The 16463-nt window shown below is 37.9% G+C and overlaps 2 long non-coding RNA genes across 2 annotated transcripts in view; one reads left to right on the top strand and one right to left on the bottom strand.

Annotated features, from left to right (window-relative positions):
- Positions 1-16463, bottom strand: part of LOC307151180 — a 287419-nt gene that overhangs the window by 110493 nt on the left and 160463 nt on the right. The window lies entirely within an intron of this gene.
- LOC307151193 lies at positions 4909-5911 on the top strand. Its single transcript, XR_013819843.1, has 3 exons — positions 4909-5110; positions 5667-5758; positions 5847-5911. It is a non-coding gene; the product is annotated as an uncharacterized lncRNA (long non-coding RNA).

Genomic DNA, 16463 nt, shown 5'->3' with positions numbered 1-16463 from the left:
TTTAGTATCAAAAGTAAAAAGTAAATGTCAATGCATTGTTTTATTATTGTTGCATTGTTGTATGTAATACTTGCAGTACCTTATGCCTCTGAATCTATGCCTGCGCACCTACCCTCATATCAATATCACATTTATTTCTAGAACACAGTTCCAGTAGTGGGATTGAATGTGAGATTTAATAAGTGCACTCAATAACGTCCACGATGGTTTCGGACACCCAAATGGCTGTTCCCTCAAAGAGTGCCCTATTTTAAGTTTTTTGGCTTTCAGTATGAATATGTTACCCTTACTGCTATCTATAAGCTAGTGTGCTCCAACACAATGACAAAATTTGCATTTAGGAGACCAAACCCAACGTTGAAAATGAAAATCAGGTTGACATCAGAAACCAACATCAGTCGGGTTCTGACATCAACCCGACTTTCATTTCCAACCAAAATCCAACATCGGATGCTGATGTCGGGGTTCTGACGTCAACCCGACTTTCATTTCCAACCAAAATGCAATCCCTGCAACCAAAATCATCCCCTGACTGACATTACTACTTTCTGCTCAAGGACCTTGACAGAACTGTAGTGGAGTAAAAAGTACGATATTTGTCTTTCAAATGTAGTGAAGTTAAAGTAAAAAGTATCCAGAAAAAATAATACTGAAGTAAAGTACAGATACTCAAAAAGTGTACTTAAGCACAGTACTCAAGTAAATGTACTTTGTTACTGTCCACCTCTGGTCAGTACACACTAATACAAATCCCATCCCTTACACTGCATGAAAAGACTCAAATCTGGCAAAATACGGCCATGGTAAACTCCTGTGTAATTTGATGTTTGCCGGATGTATGTGGGAAAAAGCGGATCAGAGTAACATGGAACAGTATATTTCCAGATAAACCCGGAAACCTCACATATGCGGACATATACAGGAATCCGTGAAATTTCACGGACATATACAGCTGAAACACTGCTGGGTGTGAGAGGACTGACGACCAGGGTCTGAAAAATCCACCCGCCACAGTGACTTTTTACCAGCCAGTTTTTTTTTTTTTTTGCCTCATAAAAGGTGAAAAAAAGGAATTGCACAAACATTTGTTCTTTAACTTGTAAGAATACACATTTAAGTGCTGTCAAGTTATTAACGAGATCCATACAAGTAATAATAACTCTTAGAATACAGATATAGACCTAGTGCAGCTCGTATGTAAACAAATCACACGCGGCTGTGTTGATGGCTGGGCAGCTGTTAGTTACAGCGTTGAGGAACCGTTAAGCAGAACTCAATTAATATTGTTATTACTGGTAAAGTTACCGGGAAGGCTACCGGACATTTGGACACAACATCTGTGCAACTGTCATTGTACTGTAGCCTATGTCAGCGTTGCATTATCTCATATGATCTCACACATTCAAACGTAGTCAGAGAAGACGCATATTCTCTCCGATCACATACGTTCCGAAACACTCAGACTGCGCTGCTTTCACAGATGCTTTCTTTACTCCAGTAATGTGCCGCCACATTTTTAGCTAAAATCCAACGAAACATACAACTTCGTTTGAATGTCAAAGAACAGTTGCAAAAAAACACACACACACAAAAAAAAACCTTCGCCCCTTTAGTTACTGTTGCTATGTCCGACAAGCTACACCGCGCGCGCTCACGCCAAAACAAGATCTCACGCAATGAAAAACACATCGCGCAGCAGAGAGGACACTGACAACACGCTGGTAGACAAGACAGTCCAGGTTACTTTTGATATTAAACAAAGTCTCAACGTTAAAATTTGGTCATTTTAAAAGAAATTTAGACAATACCGTTTTGTGGCTCTGTAATGTGTCTGACAGATCGCTGTGGTGCCTCAAGTTAAAGCTGCTCGTGAACCGATCATCTCTTCCTTCTAGATAATTTATAGCATCAAATAAACATGAATGAACATAAGAAGGAATGTAGTTTTAACTGCGGAAAGATGTCAGTAGGCTTACTCAGTAACTTACACTCCGTTTTTTCAAGTTCAAATCCTCCAACGTTGAACTCTCCTGACTGCTTTGTCGGACAAAAAAAAGGCGGATTCGGCGGATTATGATTGGCCAGATCGCTTGTCAATCAAACTCCCCGCGAAGGGTCGATTCTCATTGGCTGCCTGCCAATGTGGCAGGTAGATTGACAGTGTTACCCGCCAATTGCAGAATTCACCCGCATTTGGCGTGTGGTCGGGTGTTAATTTCAGGCCCTGCTGACGACTGTTAGGTGTGAAGACCTTTCATATGTTAATGACTGACACAGTGCTGGCTGTTCTCAGAGGGAGGGGTGGCCAGGGAGGACTTCAGGATTGAATTATCTCTGGACTACTAGGTTAGGCTACAGCAAACAAGCTTTTTGTACAGAAAAATAAATAAATTCTTAAGGCCCTGAAACACAAAACCGACGTCAAAGAACTAGCAATGACTAAAGCCGACTCTAGGGTTGGCTCACGTCGCCTGTGTCAGGGCCTTAAAACCACTGCATGAAAAAAAGTCTCTTAATCAAATATTTTTTATAAAATCAGGACAAAATAAACACCCAGTCTGAACATATACGTTCACAAAAACATCTGAATATTTAATGAAATAAACAAAGGAATTTAATTAGTGCTGGGAAAAAATTAATCGCATCCAAAATAAAAGTTTATGTTTGCATAATATATGTGTGTGTACTGTGTATAATTATTTTGTATGTATAAATACACACATATGCATGTATTTATTTAGGAAATATTTGCATGTATATACTGTATATACATTTATACATAATTTATATTATATATAAATATTATATATAATTTATATATAAATAAATACAAATCTTAAATATATACATGCATATGTGTGTATTTATATATACAAAATAATTATACACAGTACACACACATATATTATGCAAACACAAACTTTTATTTTGGATGCGATTAATCGCGATTAATTTTTTCCCAGCAATAAAATTAATGGAACAAATAAAGAAAAATGAACCAAACATTTCAGAATATCTCACATTTTATTGTGAAGTTTTACAAATTGCAGACAACAACATTTGTCACCTTTTTCACAATTGGCTTTTAGCTTGCTTAGTTGGGGACATTTAATTTAATATTTAACAATATTATTGATCTGCCTGCGTTGACACTATTATATGAGATCTGAACTGAGCTGGACGATGATATCACGGTTTTCTCCAAAGTGGCTATATATATACACATTTAAATGTATTTATTTATTTATTTATACAACAAAATGAATCACCACTGAACTGACTTAAGCTGAACTGTGAAGCTATTTTCTTCTGGAAACAAACTTTCTTGCATTATTTTCCTGTTATCTCTGTAAAGCTACTTTGAAACAATCTGTATTGTAAAAAGCACAAATAAAGGTGACTTGATATTTATTAAAAAGGTAGAAGGAACCTGAGCTTTTCTACTCCACTGAATTGAAGACAGAGGTCACTACAGTTAAAATCTCTTGCTGAGTTAATCCACCTTTAAACTATTAATGTCTATGAACAAATATGTATTTTTATGTTTGTGTGCCTCAGCATTTCTGAGTGAACACCGCTGGTTTACTCACAGTGTACTGTCGATCACGTGATGTGACGTCATGACGTGCAGCTGACGTTACCTGAAAAATCTATCCAAGATGGCTACCCTCTCGAGCGACGTGGTGTCAAGAATGAAACAACTTGTAAGTAAACCAAAACACTTCAAAACTACTTTGCTTGTTGTAATATTGTAAGAATATCATATTACACGTGATATTTGACTGTTAGATGAGGCTATTTTTAAGTTGCAAGGGCGGAGCCGCGGGCGCGATTGCCGTCAGTCCGCCTGCTAGTTACAGAATATCCTGTGTAACGTTAGCAGCTACTGTTAATGTCGTGGCAGGGCAATAATGTTAACGTTAGTCAATAACTCTTTTCAGCAAGAGATAGCCCTTCTGTTTTTGAGTGTGTTGCTGCTGTTTGTGTTAAGCGCCCTGCTCTAGCAAGTTCAATGTGACGTTATTCCTACATGCACCCAAATGAGCTAGTGGCTAACGTTAGCAGCTATGTTAACTTTTACTCAAACAAAGTTAAGGTTATGGAGATAATAGTTACCGAATGAACTATGCAAGTTTTTATTAAACCTTTACAAACATCTTTTCATTATAGGTTTAAGTGGAAGGAGTGCAGTGAGCATCCCCAAAATCAAGGTGACTCAAATGTTAATTTAGGCTGTAACTATTTTTCACCATTTCTTTTATTTGGAGCCTAATTCATTAGCATCAATCAAACGTCTCTTAAAAATTAAATCTCTTGCTGTCTGTTTTTGTGTGCATGTGCAGACCTACATTGTCACCAGAGAGCAACTTTATCGGTAAGTTACATTCAGTTGAAATTGTGTATCATTAATTTGTAAAGAGGTTGATTGCATAATTTGACTGGTTTCATATTGATTGTTTTATCTGTGCAGGTGAAGGACTTCTTGGGGAAATGGCCGGCTCTTCGGATTGAATCACAGGTAAAACAGACTCACTTCTCTTTTCTGCCACTCTTCACACATATTTCTATGCCAAATTTTTAATATGTATCACATTCAAATGGAACAGCAAATGCCACTATTCACTGTGTGTAAGAACTATCACTTTGCATGTGACCATCTTGCTCAACAATGTATTTTAACTGAACATGTTGCATCACAAAGGTTTTTCTGTTGCAAATCGAGTATTAGTCTTTTTATATAATTATTTTTGTTTGTTTTTGTAGCTTTGTGCTGAGTTCCAACGCATCACAAACGTCAACATACGGAACCAGTTCTACGCTGTGCTTGACCAACATACACCTGCACTGGTGGCCTTGTATAGGCAGAAGGCGGGCACAAGCCGGTAAGATATCAGAGGCGCTGCGTGACATCTTAAAGATTTATGAACTGATATGTTTTGTCTCTTATGTTTACTGTGATGGCCAACTTATTCAAACTGAAAATTCAGTTTTGTGGTTCTTGCAGATTGTGAATCCATTTAAACGCTTTTTAATTTCAAACTTTACAGGAATCTGTAAGGTGCCTCCATAATTCAGAGAACAACCCACACAAATACGATCCACAAACCGGGTAAGACTGCGTACTGTATACTGTAAATGTTAGTTTAATCTAATACTATATGGATTTGAAATACCAAAACTGAATTTCATTAAAGGGCCTATATGCGTTTTTCTGAAATTTAAACTCGCGACTGACACCTGTGGCCAAAAAACGGAACTGCTCTTCCTTTCTGCTCGCTCTCGTACGTGCACACTTCACAAGTTATCCGCTGCAAAGAAGTCAACATTATGTTTACAGAGGTAAGAACAGTCAAATACATATATTGTTTGAGAAACTAAGGCTAATTGCTGACTAGCGGTGGTGGCAGAGTGATCTGAAACGTTTAACATGAACGCGCTTGACGTCACATCCGCAGACAGTGCGCGAAAAATCCGACCCGACAGAAAATAGGAAAAATAGGATACAGGCTTATAGGTGCACCCACTGTGAGCTGACAAGATGTCAGTATGCTCATCAGGAGATGTTTGAGTCATAAATGGTCAAATAAAAAGGCTATTGTTACATTTATTTTGGGGAAAAAGTTGCATATAGCCCCTTTAATGATGCCTGCAACGTTTTCCCCCAGAATAAATTCATCACATAACCTGGCTGTGACCACTTATCTCTTCGAAGAATTAAGGACAACTTTTACAGACGTTGACCCTGAATGTGCAAAAGGTAATCTTAAAGATGTTGTAATCATTTTAATGTCCTCTGTTTTACTTAGTTTTATTGGCATTACATTTATTTCTGATTTATTCAACAGGTTGCAAGACGTATTTTGAGACTTTGCGGAGGAAGTATTCTTTGGCTCAGCCTGAAAAGCCCCAGAAAAGAAACACTATGAAGAACATTGCAAAGAACCGTCAACGAAAGTTTTTTGTTTTGTTTTTCAGAATGTAACTGTCCTCCTCTCTGTTTTAGTGGTTAAATTACTGTTATGTTTTGCAGATGCTGGAGACCAGGTCCAGTGTTGTACAAACCAACACAGAAAGGGAACTGTGGAAGACTGCAACAATAGAACTGATGTCTGATGAAGATGATGCTATTGCTGATGGAAGGCCAGTGTGGATGCTGAGGTCTCCACCAAACAGAACCACAGAGTTATCTGCTCTCTGCCAGGCACTACAAACCAGACTAGAGGCTGACCCACGCTACGTCACACCACCAGTGCATCATGGCAGTTTGAAAAAATGAATATTTACATATATTTTATATACACTTTAATTTCTATATTTATTTATTGATCTCGTTTTATATTGTATACTTTGTATATTTGTTCCTTTTTGATGTGCATGTTGTTTATCTCCACGTTTTGTATTTTATTCCTTTACACATTTCTTTTTCCCCCATTCATTTTAATGTATGTTTATAATGTTCTTTGGAATGTTTTATTTACCTTAATAAAAATGTCAGACTTTCTCATTGTTCTTTGTGTGTGTTTTTAAAATTATATTTGAATGTATTAAAATTGGGGGAAGGGGGGGTTTAGTGTATACTGAGCAATATCTGCATAGCTGGCCTATAACCAATAAAATCACTGTGCGATAAGGCCTAGGGTGGGCTATGTTCTAAAAGTAACCAATCAAATCACTTTCCTGGGTTTTCAATGTGTCCTGTCCTCCAATAGTGGTCTGGGTAATGGGAGTGGTTTTAAAAGAAAAGGACCAATGGGGGGAAGGCCAAAAGGTGCACAAAGGTGTGAAAATGTTCTCTTGAAAAAACCTTTGAGGGATTACTTGCCATGGCAACAAATGGCTGTAGCACGGAAGTATACGTCCACAACATACATCCGATTTGGTATCATTTCGGATGTATACGGATATATACAGACCCATGGAATTTGAGCTATCCGGCCAGTATACTCCTGGATTCTTCCGAATTTCAGCAGTGTATACAGGAGTATACTGGTCCGGATACACCTCTTTTCATGCAGTGTCAGAAGGTCAGCTTTAATCCATTCACAAAATCAACTGTGAAAAAATGTCCTCATTCTGATCAAAGTGAATTTCAGAAAACACACTGCAAGGGATCCCGGGTTTCGGCACCATCTGTGAGGGTGGAATTCCTGCAGTGGTTCAAGCTGCAAGAACTGCCGAATGACTAAAGAAACGTTATTGGCAAGATGGTAGAAAACTGCACATTTCTTGTCTATTACCACCCACTGCCACTTATACCAACGACGGAAATAAGTGCAGTTACAATAGCTTAATATTTGTGGGAGAGCGTTGCTATAGATAGCGACGATATTGTATTGCAATATGTAGCACTTCAAAGTCAATACCAAAACAAAACTAGTTAGTACATTAGTTGCAATTGAAAAGGTTTAATGACAAATTATGGTTATGGTTACACTTAAAATAGTTACAAAATATATGAGATGAGATGATGATAACTTATACTATTAATTGTACCCAGCATATATGAAAAATGTTACCTGAGAGAGAGAGAGAGAGACAGAGAGAGGGAGAGAGAGAGAGAGAGAGAGAGAGAGAGAGAGAGAGAGAGAGAGAGAGAGAGAGAGAGAGAGAAGAGGAGGCCCCAAGAAAGGGACCCAGAGAAGAAGATAGCCAGAGCATCAAAGAGGCAGAGCAACAGTTACAATCTTCTTTTATCCTTTCCTTGACCATGTGACTAAAACCCAAATGTGAGACATTCAAACTGACCAATCAGATAATTACACTTCCCCCACTGTACTAAAGGTGTGACAATTCATCGACCCCCAAAGTACAAACATTTGGCCTGCAAGCCGAGATCACTATCAGCCCCTCTGTGCCTTAGGAACTCCAAATGGTCATTGTCTCTGAAAGAAGGGGTAGAAAAACAGTCAAGCAAATATCTTTGTTCATTTAAAATATCTTGGATTATTTTAAATTCTACACTATCAACAGAATTCTGATTGGCTGAACCAATAACTATTACAAAGTATTACAAATAATTTTTTTCTACACAATTATATATGAAAAGTATTTGTTAACATCACCAATCTTTAATTATTTACTTTTTGTGAACCTCATTAATTTACATTAATTTATGTTATAATCCTAAATTAGTCTGGGTTACATGATCAAATTTAAAGGACATCGTGCCTTCACTATAAATGAGCTGTGTGCTGCAATACAACACTTTCGCTTGCGTTTCGGGACAGCTGACGGATATCACTTGCCCACATCATTTTAAACCTTGCCACTTTGAACATCCAAGGGATTTAATATTATTTAATAGTACGTTGGAGCTGTTTTAGAGACGCTTTTGTTTGCTCTCATACCAGCAACGCACACACAAGCCGTCTGTAAAGAGCTTGCGCATTCAACACTGAGTATGTTTTCCTCAAACGGTCAATTTTTTTTATTTTTTATTTTTCTTAAGCAGATACAGGCTTTAACAGTTCATGTTCCGAGAGCCTATCGTGATCTGCAGCTACTCAGGACTAGATATATAGGATAAGTGACATTAAGCATCAGGAGATTACAGTTTTTTGCTAAGGAGGTGTTTGTTTAATCTTTTCTTGAAGGCCTGAACATTATTTGAGGTGATTTCACCTACTACAGTACAGGGGAGGCAGTTCCAAGTTGTTACAGCCGAATGAAGAAAGCTCCTCCCCAAGCATTTGGTGTTGGACTTGGGGAGTTTTAGGGCGTGACTTGGTCGTGCTCTTCGAGTGGTTCGGCAAAGGAGATCAGGTGGGGGTAGCAGAGCTTTGAGATCCTCTGGACAGTTTTCAGTGTGCATTTTGAAAAGCACAGTTGTTGCTGCAACAATTCTACGATGGCTGAGCTGGCTGATTGCATATTTCCTTAGGGCGTTGTCCTCATCCTCCCCAATGATTTTCAGTGCCTTTTTCTGGATGTTGTCAAGCTGTCCAAGGGTGGTCTGTGATGCGTTCATCCAGGCAAGGCATGAGTAATCCATGGTACTCCTGACTTGTGCCTTGTAGACATTGGCCCTACCTTTGACATCAAGCTTGTTGGCCAACCTGCGCAGAGCTCCAAGACGCTGTCCAGCATGCTTGCAGATGTTTGACAGGTGATTAGCCCATAGCAACTTCTTATCGATACATAGTCCCAGAATATTCAACTGCTCAAAAAGGTCAATTCTGGTTGCCCCAAAGAGAAGGTCCGGGCAGGATGGAGGCCTCTTTCTCGACAGAACCATAGCCTTGCATTTGCTGGGCTCGAACGTGACCTTCCAGGTATCAGCCCACCTGCGAATATTCTCCAGGTCTTTATTTAGGGATGCTGCCACATTGGGACCATTAAGTGTCGTTACTGGGGCGTAAATGGTGGAATCATCCGCATATAGAAAAATGCTATTATCGCACTGTTCTACAACTTCGTCTATGAAGATGGAGAATAATAGCGGGCCGAGAATGGATCCCTGGGGCACCGAGGCGTTGATTGGTTGAGGTGATGAGGACTGACCAGAGAGCACGACCTGGATGGACCTTCCTTCCAGGTAATTCTGTAGCCAAGAATGTAATGGCCCAGTTATGCCTTTAGCAGAAAGCTTATCCAGAAGGCCGTTGTGCCAAACCTGGTCGAACACTCCTTTAATGTCTAGTGCAACAATATACACCTCACCTCCTTTGTCTAAGATGTTGTTCCACGTCTGCGACAGAACTGTAAGGAGGTCTGCTGTGCAGTGGTTCGGTTTAAATCCATACTGTTTATTAGAAATTAATTTATGACGGAAGAGGTAGCCCTGGAGCTGTTTATGAACTGAGGATTCCATCACTTTGCTAAGGACTGAGAGGAGGGATATGGGACGATAATTTGTTGGATCTGATTTTGAGTCTCTTTTATGTACTGGTATCACTCTGGCATTTTTCCATTGTTTGGGGAACACGCCATGTGAGAAGAGAATTTGAAAGAGATGACTGAGGGGGCTGGCCAATTCTGCTGCACATTCTCTAAGGACTTTTGTTGGTATTTCATCAGGTCCCGTTGCCTTTGCTGGATCAAGGTTGTGAAGAATGTTCCTAATGTCTTTGGGTTTGAAGTGCACATAGGCAAAAGAGGATATTGGTTGCTGGCACTGAGGCAACGATTGCGCAGATGCATCAAGCAAAGTACACTTCTCTGCAAAGGTTTGGCAGAAGATGTTAGCCTTTGCACTGGCACTGATGTGGGTGGTACCCCGGTGTTCAATGACAGGGATGTCTGTGAAACCACTTCTGCCTGAAAGTGAATTTACTATGCCCCACCATTTTTTTGAGCTTAGTGAGTTATCTGCAAGATCATTCCTCAATTTGGTGTAATACTCCCTTTTTGCCCTCTTTTCAGCTTGATTGAAAGCTGCTCTTGCCTTGAGGAACTTCCGTTTCATAGCCGGGTCATCGGAGGTCCGTATGTTGTGATAAAGCTTTCTTTTTCTCATGGCTAATCTTCTGCACTCTGCGTTGAACCAGGCTTTATCCCCGGGCTTTTTGGTGATGGTCTTGTTGGGAATATATAATGCCATGGCATCTCGCAGTATGGTGGTAAAGTTTGTGCAGATGATTTCAGGATCTTCATCCTTGAGAATACTGGGCCAGTTAATGTTAGTAAGGTAACCTCTCATTTCCCAGAAGTGAGCCTTATCATATCTCCATACTGTTCTCTTGTATGGCTTATCTCTGAAGACTGGGATTTGTAGCTGTATTAGAACAGGGTTGTGGTCAGAGGATCCCATTTGTGCTAAGGTGGTAGTGGTTGCTGGTGTGTCTGAGAGAACTAGATCTAGAATATTATCTCCTCTAGTTGGTTCCATGACAATCTGATCTAGTCCCAGACAGTTGGCGAGTTGTAAGGCTCGCCGTCCAGCAGTGTCTGTTATATTACTGCCCAGCCACTCGTGGTGGTGTACATTAAAGACGCCTATGAGCATTACAGACTGTGCTCTATATTCGTCCATCACTGGGAATGTGTTCTTGTCAAGGTAGTCCAAGATATCACAGGAGGCACTTGGGGGGGCGGTAAATAGCACCTATCAGGAGTGTCCTGGTTTCCAGAGCAACAGTGAACCACATGAGCTCAAAGTCATCAGGGTCTCTAGCTGGATTGTGATAGATGGATATTCCTTCTAGACAGTATACTGCTATACCACCACCGTTTTTTCCAGTGCGGTCTCTGCGACAGTTGAGCGAGTAGCCAGGGATCTGGATGGAGTCAGCCCCGTCTGGAGTGGTGGAGTCAAGAAAGGTCTCCACTATGATGACTATGGAGGGTTTCTTCACTGAGCAACAGTTGGCAAGATCCCCAATATTGGACCGTAGTCCTCTGATGTTCACTTCAAGGATAGTCAGTTCGGATTTGCTAATTCGTAGTCGTGGTCCGTGCAGTGGTCGGCATTGGGTAATCCGATTGTTTCGAGGCTTTCTTTCTAGTTTTGTAGCAGAGGTTTGACGGCACAGGGGGAGCTAACCCCTGTGCCCATTGGTACACATCTGAGCAGTGCGGCAGGAATCAGTGCATACATGGCCTGATCCGAAAGCATCATGCCTAAGCAGAGGACTCATAACGGATCGGGCCCCAAGAAGGAGCCACTTGGCCAGGGACGGGGTGATCGCACTATTAGTGATCCCTGCTACCCCAAAATACACACACAATTATGTCAAAATGTCCGTCTTGTTGAGTATTCACATAAACGCAGTCGGTTATGTCTTGCGTGAATGTAAATGGTGTAGTGTGCGTCATTGCATGTAGTGTATATCGGATCTGTGACAGCAGCCTAACACATGCTCCTGTCTGTCACTACATCATTTTTCTAACTTTAATTGTAACGATTTTCCTGTTTAATGTATTAACAGTGAAGACTATCCAGTGTTTTTACATTTGATTACTTTTATTCTGTTAGACCTGCCTAAACTTAAGTGGAAATATTATGAGATATAGACATCTTTGGTTCTAGCGTGTAAAACACACGCTGTAACATTGTGTAATTTAAACGATATGATCATATGTATGTGCGTTGATCAGTGTTAGAAGAAAATAAATGTCTAAATCAGATCGTTTGAATGATGAACTCACCTGTCGATCTCTTAATGTCTTGTACAAGTCCGGATGGGCAAGTGACAGATGCTTGGCAAGGTTTAATGGTTCTGTATCAGTTTTATAAGCAAAGTATTTCCAGATTTTACTTCTACTGCCCTGTGTATTAAATAGTTTTGGGCATGTTGAGTGAGATTCAGCTGCCTTATACATTTTGTTCTATGTTGTCACATTTGCCGGGTCCAGGTCAGTTTGGGAAGCACACTTCAGAACAGCAGCATAAGTACCGAAATGAGCAAAATCATGACATTGTACCGTTTCAAATAATATATATAAATACTGGTATTTTCCCAGTACCGCTACACAGAGCAACCCAATACTTCATTTATTTTTCTAGATTGCCTTTAACCCCTTTTAATCCTTTAACCCTCTGAGGTCTGAGCTGTTTTCTGGGCCCTGGAGGTGTTCTGACATGCTCTGACATTTCTGGTTATTTCTGTTACTTGTGACATTTTCATGGCTAAAGTCTAATGACACTGTATTCAGCACAAACTCTGCTACAATAATATATCAACAGCATGTATGTAAAAGTTTGTAGTTTTGAAATAATGACATTTATGCGTGGTTTGTGAAAATACAAAAAAAAATTCTCACTGAAATAAGGCCATGAAACCCCTACTGATTATTTCTTCACAAGACTTTTGAAAATTGTATCACGTAGCCTAGAATATTCCCAGTCAGCAAACAAATTTGGCCCAGATTTGGCATGTGTCTGGCACAGCTGGCATTCATCTGGCACTGGCATACAGCATGTGGGCCAAACATGGCCCGGGTTTGGCAGAGATGGCACTGGATTTAAGACGGCACCCAAGACATGGGCCAGATGTCAAATGGAGTATTTGGCCCAGATGTCAAATATAGATATGTGGGCCATATATGTATGGCCGATCTTGAGCCACATTTAAAATCCTTTTCAAATATTTTTGAGTAAAATCCCAATGTTTTCCCATACAGAAAGTTAATATATTCACATATATGTGAAACACTGTAAAATATATTGAAATACATTTTGAAAATATATTTTTAAAATGCATAACATAAGCTCATGTTGCATATTTAATTATGTGTCTTTATATGTAAAATTATATTCATGCCTCATATATGACAGGCGATTATATGATGTATGATATTATATCTTATATTGTAGAATAGTATATCCTGATATTATATATGACTGACTTCAAACAATGTTTTGCATTCACTGCTTTCATATTCTCATTCAGTACAGTTTGATGTAGCCCTATCCACGTAAACAATACATGATTAGGTTTCAGGACATTTTATTTGACTTTATGTACTACTCAGTAAACAAATTTGGCCCAGATTTGGCATGCATCTGGCACAGCTGGCATTCATCCGGAACTGGCGCATGTGGGCCAAACATGGCCCGGGTTTGGTAGAGATGGCACTGGGTCAAAAACGGCACCCAAGACATGGCCCAGATGTCAAATATAGATATGTGGGCGGCATAAGTATAGCCGATCTTGACCCACATTTAAAATCCATTTAAAATATTTTTGATTAAAATTCCAGTGTTTTAATACACAAAGATATTTTCATCTTCCTGTTTACATCCTGGGTCTAATGCCTTCAAGTTAATCCAGGCAACAATACATATTTAATTATTTGAATTATGAAAATCAACTGTAATTGTTTGATTTCAGTTCCTGCACATTGCTAAATTTAGACCACAATTTTTTATGCCATGTACTGTACACCAGTGGACTTTTCATAATTTAACATTTTTCCACTGTCATTTCTATGCGATATATGATTAAATCCTGCATTCAATATTATATTATATTATATTATATTATATTATATTATATTATATTATATTATAATATTCAAAGTTACTCTATGATCATTTCTGTTACCAGTTGGTTAATTAAGATGATTACAAATTGAACATATATGTGACTGAAAGAGATTAAATATATTTGAGAAATGATAGAAACGTGTTGCCATTTATGACAGATATTTCTAAAAACAGCTTCCGCATGAATCAGTGGATTAGTGTCAGTTAGCCCAACTCGCGCCAATCAGGATTTCAAAACCCCGGAAATGCGAAGCTGACCTATCAGAGCAAAATTGGCCCAAAGGCGCAATTATCAATTGCAGTGCTTCATGGGATTGTAGTTTTATTTACCCAGTTGGCTTTAACACACATAGTCTCGTACTTGTGTATTTTTTACAAATTTGCAAATATTTTTATTTCGGATCGAATATTGTACACGTTGTGATTCAAGTTTTAGATAGTTGTTATGATTCATGGCTTATAACGCTTTAAAGCAACAAATCTCCAAAGAGGAAAAGTGAATGAAAATACTCCCGGAACCAGTACGTCGAAAAAGTGGGCGGGCGCTGCAGTCTTGCACAGACTTCAGATTCAGAAACGGTCAAGCACTGAACCGGGAAAAAGCCAGCATAGTTGGTAAGTGAAAACTTGTATCATTAAAGTTTAATTAAGTTCGTAAAAGGACTTAAGTAAAGTTTTAATTATTTGATGTGTGAACATGCTATCGAAATTATAGTAAACTGTTCTAATTAAAATTTGCACGCCAATTGTTTAAACGCAGTTTTAAATACAATAAACTAACATGTCCAAAAAGTTGTGGTTGGAACAAATTTCTGTAAAACTATACAGTGCAGGCCAAAAGTTTGAAAACATTACTATTTTTAATTTATTTTGAAATAAGTTTCTTCTCCTCATCAATCCTGCATTTATTTGATAAAAAATACAGAACATTTTTTTATATATTTAATATTTTAATATATTATTACAATTTAAAATAATTGGTTTTCAATTTATTATACTTTAAATTATTATTTATTTCTGTGATGCAAAGCTGAATTTTCAGGATCATTACTCAAGTCTATCACATGATCCTTTAAAAATCATTCTAATATTCTGATTTATTATGAGTGTTGGAAACAGTTCTGCTGCCTAATATATTTGCTGAATAAAATGTTTAAAATAACTGCATTTATTCAAAAAAAATAAATAATTCTAATAATATAAATCTTCTTTACCATCACGTTTTATCAATTTAACACATCCTTGCTGAATAAAAGTATTTATTTATTTCAAAAAAAGAAAGAAAAAAATTACTGACCAGTAGTGTATATTGTTGTTACAAAAGATTTCTATTTTTAAAACATTTTTTTTTCTTTTTTTCTTTTTCTTTTTATGTTATTTTACTTTTTATTCATCAAAGTATCCTAAAAAGGTATCACAGGTTATGAAAATATATTAAGCAGCAGAACTGTTTCCAATTTTGATAATGAATCCTCATATTAGAATGATTTCTAAAGGATCATGTGATAGACTGGAGTAATGATCCTGAAAATTCAGCTTTGCATCACAGAAATAAATGATAATTTAAAGTTTTTAAATTTACTTAAATATTACTCAATTATTTTAAATTGTGATAATATATCACAATATCACATTTATTTTCTGTATTTTTGATCAAATAAATGGAAGGCTTGATGAGCAGAAGAAACTTATTTCAAAAACATTAAAAATAGTAATGTGTCCAAACTTTTGGCCTGTACTGTATATTAAATGTTAAAATAAAAATAAAATTGTTTGACCAATATTTTGGAATTTGTCATGTTGAAATTGAGTAAATGCTTGAAAAAGGGGTATTTGTTCTTTTATTCTGCTTCACTTTGAATATAATAAGTAATAATACGTATTTTAAATGTTTAAACTTTAATTTGTAATTAGGCATCGAAAATATACAGTATACTGCATCCTCAATACAGTCTATGTATTGAGTTTTAATGATGATTAATTGTTTTTAAGTAGTGGTTTTAGTTAATCATCAAACTGCTAATCATTTCATTGTTAAAGCTAGTTTGCTTTCGCGATTACAACTGTATTGTTACAGACTTTTTTTTCAGAATGCAAGCAGAGGCTGAAAAAAACTTCTCTTTTTCTGGTATTTCATTATAGTCTATTAAAAACAAAATAATCTGTATTTTTTATTTTTAGGACGAAGAACAAAAGATTTCTGTAAAGTAACGGTATGGATAAGGTATGGAAGTACAATGATAGGAGCAATTCCAGAAGAAGGGCACTAAAACTAGTCAGTGAATTGATTGACGATGTGGAACATAGGGAGGGGGAGGTGGAGGACGATTCGGAGTTAAGTGTTTGTGTTGATGCTTCGGGGGAATCAGACATGGAAATTAGTGATGAAGAAAGTGCCCACCAGAATATTGAAGAAGATGTTGAGGATAAGGAAGTACATGAAGAGGCTGCAGCTTCTGTTGAGGACCAGTCTGATCTTCGAGATCCTTGTAGTCAGAGAGATTTGCAGTGTTCACTAGTAGATTGGGCAGTTGAA

This window comes from Squalius cephalus (genome assembly GCF_949319135.1).
Source record: "Squalius cephalus genome assembly, chromosome: 23".
Classification (NCBI taxonomy): domain Eukaryota; kingdom Metazoa; phylum Chordata; class Actinopteri; order Cypriniformes; family Leuciscidae; genus Squalius; species Squalius cephalus.
The sequence above is the reverse complement of the archived record's forward strand: the minus strand, read 5'-3'. Positions and strand labels throughout refer to the sequence as shown.